Source organism: Sinohyriopsis cumingii, chromosome 17 (assembly GCF_028554795.1).
Source record: "Sinohyriopsis cumingii isolate HCF-2022 chromosome 17, ASM2855479v2, whole genome shotgun sequence".
NCBI lineage: Eukaryota > Metazoa > Mollusca > Bivalvia > Unionida > Unionidae > Sinohyriopsis > Sinohyriopsis cumingii.
Window position 1 is genome coordinate 66,480,876 of NC_142977.1, and position 6,000 is coordinate 66,486,875.

Consider the following 6,000-nt stretch of genomic DNA (forward strand, 5'->3'; position numbering starts at 1 on the left):
CAAGAATGCCAGCCAGCGATGATATGCGCGCGTCACATGATTATTTGTGAAACTTAATGATATATCTTAGGATGGTTCTTGTTGTCCGTTTATTCTCAACGAAACCTCGGTAACGTCAAGTTTGTCAAATATCATATGAGACCATTCCTGATTATTCCACCGACGAATATCTTGCAACGCAATAAAAATATGTCGTGGCGCAGAAACACCCTGTTGTGATGCTATATGCCAAGTAAAAACATCTCTGACGAAACTTTGGATGGCGTCTGTGGTTACTGAAAACCACGATAGCAATGATTTACCACCTTGATTCATAAAAGAGAGTAATCGTGGCTCTTCTGTGATCGATGGAGTTAATACCGGCATCCACATTGTTATGTTTACTTTACCGGCATGGCCAGCTCTTCGCCAAATCGCATCATTGTCATCAGTTTTTCTTACGAGCACAACTGTGTGTTTAGCTCCAAAGATGACCCTTCTAACATCTCTGCAAAATCCAAAAATGTGATTTAGTGGAATCGCGCATGGAAAACTTTTATTATCTCCTGACAACATTGCTCGGCGTATTGCAAATCCTAAGTTGTAAGACGCGCTAGCATCTTTTATAATATCAAAAATATCAGCTGGTCTAGCTTCATGTTCAAAATCAACTGGTTGTGCATCAGATGCAGTATTTCGTGGTGTTCGCAACTTAATATACTGAATATGGTCGGCGTTGTCGGTAATATCTTTAGCAAACATCATTGATGGACCAGCCGATCTTGTGTAATCGTCAGAATATCTCGCTAGACCAATTATTGTTGTAGCAACATCGACATAATTCTGAATCGATTCGATATTTTTTCCATCAATCATATATGTGGCGCTACTAAACAATGCCATAATCCTATTATTGACAAAACCAACTCGGTCATTGGCACCGTATGCAGTATTATCCGCCTTTACAAGTTCACCTTCTACTTCAATAAACGCCTCACAAGGTAGAAAATATCAACTTGTATCATGAACTTGAAGTTCGATACGCCCTCGTTGATTTGGCTCTCGTGCGTCATAGGAATAAAATTGATAATCACGCACTGATTTATCTCGCTGGACCGGCTCATCTATATTGAATGCTGGGTCGGATATGTATTTGAACATTTTTTACTATTGCGTATTTTTCCAAATGGTAATTATCTTCGTCGCACACGAAGTCCACTTCCTGCTATCAAATTTGCTGTAATATTTCTTTGTGCGTCAGATTCCTGATCTATCAACGCCGCTAGTTTCTGATTTGCAGCCTGATTTATCACCTTACTAACATCCGTAGCATAAGTTTGGTACTTGGTAATTTCACCGGTGGTGGCGAACCTCTTTGAGGTTTACGCATTAGTCGCGCTAGTCTTTCTTTGATTGCCGAGAGTGCCTTACCAGCAGCACTAACAATTGCACCAGGAGCTTTTTCACCAACAACATTAATGGCTTTCATTGATAACTGTTTTGCAAGAGGACCCACTTTTGGTGCTAACCCAGCAAACAAACCCTGAATCACATCGCCAAGTCCGTCTCCGTAAGTTGCTCTATAAACCGATAATCGTGAGTTTACTGCTCTGATCTGCACAGGTGTATAGTATCTGTTGTATATAACCATGCTATGTTATTTGTTGTTACGTATCTAATCGCTGTAATAATCAACAAGTTCATCGACGAGTTCTTGGTATATGTTAGCATCCATAACACCACCTTGAAATAATCGCCGACAAATATCAGCGGCTTCATTAATTATCTCTGGTGAGCTGTTTCCAGCGCGTTTTCCTCCGATAAGAACTTCTAGCCGTGATACGTCATTGAAGATATTCTCCGGGCAGGGAATTCCAAAACCACTGCCCTCTGTTTCGTCGGACACCTGACCTGAGAACGATTCGTCGGTCTCCTGCAGTGTCTCCTTACCTAAAAACGCGTATGGGTCGTATTCTTTTTCAGGTGATGCGCGCTTTGGTTCGGGCAGTGGAGGAAAATCTACGTCCACGTGTGGTACTGTTATTGCTTTTGATTCCTTTTTGGATCTTCCTGGTTTTTTCTTTGGCGGCGGAGGCGGTGGATATTCTTCCTGTAATGGTGGAGGAAGTGAAAGGTTCACGGGAGGCACTGGTTCCTTTTTGGGTCTTCCTGGTTTTTTCTTTGGCGGCGGAGGCGGAGATTCCTCAACCAACGGCGAAGGAGATTTTTGTCTTTTCGTTCCTGGTTGTTTTTCAGCCTTTTTTCGTTCTGCCTTTTCCGCCGCTTTTTCTTCCCGTCTTATTTTTTGTTGTTCACTCTTTTCCGCCAGTTGCTGTTGTCGTAGTGTTTTAAAATGTTCTTCTTCCGCCCGTAAATACAGTGGATGATGAAGATCCTTGTCGTCTATGGTAATAATGTCCTTATTTATTTTGTACAACCAATCACTCCAAGCCTTACGAGTTAACGGTTTCTTAGAATATTCGGTTTTTAAAAATAAATCCCTGCGAGAGAGACTTTCGGCAACAAATTTACCAAATGCGTCTATGTCAGGGAAAGATTCCAAATTATATTTTCTAATATTTTCTATGGCCGCTTCAGTAAATCTCTCTCTGGCAGCTATATTTCTTGTGAGAGGTCCTCTAACACTGGTTTGGTTTCTTAATATTTGAATAAGACTTTCTTTTTCTTCCTCTGGCCTTCTGATGGCAGTTAAAACTCTTTCAGTGGCCGCAGTAACGGGTTTAAATAATTCTGTTGCTTCAGTTGCATACTCAGCTTGTGCTTGCTGTTGCGATTGCACATTTTTTTTAATTCTCTTTTTACCGGAATATATTTCTTGAGTGATTCTTCCCGCTCTCTAGCTAGTATAGCTGTGTAAGATTCTGAAATGTGCCATTATTTGATATATTAATTTTTAATTTATTTCCTCGAACACGGTCGGGTTAGATACGATTTTTGGATAATTTTTCGTATCTCGATAAAGACCCTAGTTTTCGAAAAAGGACGCAGGAAGCAGCAGGGAGGGCAACGGCAACAAAGGGCAGCAACGACGGCGACAATTGCGTTTACATAAAGCGTCATTTCGGCATGGAACTTTTATGATTCGCCCTCCATAAAGGGCTTATTTCGGCATTTGGAATATTCTAAAAGTTGTAGGATTCACTCTCCCTACTGCTACCCGGATAGATATTAATCTTTTCCTTGGTGTACGAAGTCCAGCCACATATATCCTAATTCGCCATGCTTCTTCCATTGCTTCTTCAAAATCAACCATAGTGATGGCATGGTTCAAATATGGGTCGACTGTAAGTGACAGTTTTATCGGTCATCCGAATACTGCTTACCGTAATTAAGATGATGAACGAGGGGCGTGATCCCCAAATCGAAAGAACAAAAAATAAAAAATAAATCAAGAACCAAAAAGAACAACAAACAAAACAACAAACAAGTGATTTTAATTACTTGTAGCATTTTCCTGATAATAGAATCTCGATTTATACAGACATTTACTTGAGTATATTTCTTTGCAATTGTCAATAAGTCTATGATGTTAATATGTAAAGAAGAAATATGTCAATAACTTGTCAGTTGTTGTTGTGACATACATGTGTTAAGAAAGATAAAACAACTGATATGGAGATATTTGATCTGATGAATTACATTAGTTGCAAAAACTAAATAGATCATATGATATAGAACATAAATCGAAAAGCGTATTTCCGGGATACAATGGATTGTGTAAATAGTAAATATCGTTGTAGACAACGTTCCTCTAAGACATTCCCGCGCATCGCAATCGACGAAGATCTAACGATTTTGTTCAAGTGACCGTAATGCTTGCACAATGCATCGCACACAGCGCGCTCATCTACCATTCGCTTAGAGGGAACATTGCTAAGACAATTGATATTCTATCAAAATTAGGAGCTATGAGCAGTTCGAGGATTGCACATGGCATTTTGAAGGAATTGATATGGACATAAAAAGGCTTACAGTTTTCATGCTTACTTACGTTTGATTTGGACTGACCTTGTATATTTCTTTGCATGTTTGTTTTACCCATATGAATAGATACACCAATCTGATATACCATACCATTAGTATATGAAATTGTGATTCGCTCATGGCGCAATAATACGAATATATAAACATTGTTGGAACTGTGTTCAGTCGGTTATATTGCTAAATATCAGTGATGAATCATTAGTGATGTATGAAAATAACGATAAAAGGTAACAATAGTCCCCGTTTTCTAAATGAATTTAACATGGTACACAATTTAATCGCAGTCTTTTGTTGTCCTTTCCCCTTCCCCTCTCATATATAAGGGACAAATACGCAGAAACCAGAAGTGCGACAAAAAGAATTAGGGCTGGATGAAAACTTTGAAACTGAAATGGCACCATGTAACCTACAATAAATATGGTTTATCGTGACAGTATGTGTACACTTCTCTTGTCATCTATCTACAACGTTCATATGATAAATGATACAACATTACAATAGATTGTCTTGGTTACTGGGTACACGTAATGTATTTTATACTTTGTTGTTGTTTTTGTTTTTTGAACCTATTATAAGGTTCTAAAATTCGATTATTACGAATTAATTATGAAAATATCCAAAGCCCCCATCTCTATGTTGACCATCGTAGCAAGCAGCAGAGAGGCTGAACAGGCTATAATTGGTTCATTCTCCGCTTCGCAAAATAAGCCTTCTTGAAATCGCAGCAAAAAAAAAATAATCGCGATTGTCCCAGTACCCGGTATGAGACAACCTTGTCGACTTATCCAGCCTATCGCTGATAAGTTTTTCTGATCGCATATAAATATGCGATCGCGTCGGGTTCAAGTTGGAGACAGCGCCTCTCTGCTGCTATAAATTTATCCAAAAATTGTATCAAGTTCGATTCGATATCTTGTTCTGGGATCATGTAAATTTATTGTTATAAATCCGTGTGGAGTATCTTGTGCTCGTGAAAAAAGTTTCTAAATTTATTTATATCCTTGTCACCGCCACACCAAGTTTAATGAATATTTCGCAACGTATGAGTATCGGCTCCATTAAACACAAGTAAAATATTACAGTTATCTATGATCATCTTTGGCATTTGTGTGTATCGCTGAGTAACATAAATCACATCAATGTTTTTCTGTTTACCTCGAGACAAAATCCCAGCTGGATTTGATTGTTTGTCCAGCATCCCATCATCATATACAACCAAATTATTAATAAATCCGTCTAAACCATCAACTTTCAACGCTTTATCAGTATCGGTTATAAATTCAATGACGTCGTCATCCAATAATCTTGCGTTCTCATTAAAATCCTTGAGTAAATCATAACATCGTTGTGTGCGTATCGAAACAAGTGATCTAACAACCATTACAACAAAAAATAACAGATTAGCGGTTACGGGTAAGTGTTCGCGTTGTGGTACAAAGACATTTAAATTTATTCCCGCACAGTCGGGTTAAAAAAAAGCAACACGGAGTGATATTGCAGCAAAATTAACAAAGTTACCATGGATTCCGTGGGCTAAATACCCAGGAGAAAAACATCTCCCAGGATATAATTACTGTGGCGCTGGAACACGACTTGATATCAGACTTGACAACCAAGACCAACCAAAACCAGGTGAGTATCCGATAAACGCCATTGATAAAGCGTGTCATGCTCATGATGTAGCTTATAAAAGTAAAGATCTGCAATATAGACACATAGCAGATGTAAAATTGACTCGCATTGGCACCGTATGCAGTATTATCCGCCTTTACAAGTTCACCTTCTACTTCAATAAACGCCTCACAAGGCAGAAAATATCTACTTGTATCATGAACTTGAAGTTCGATACGCCCTCGTTGATTTGGCTCTCGTGCGTCATAGGAATAAAATTGATACTCACGCACTGATTTATCTTTTTGAACCGGCTCATCTATATTGAATGCTGGGTCGGATATGTATTTGAACATTTTTTACTATTGCGTATTTTTCCAAATGGTAATTATCTTCGTCGCACAC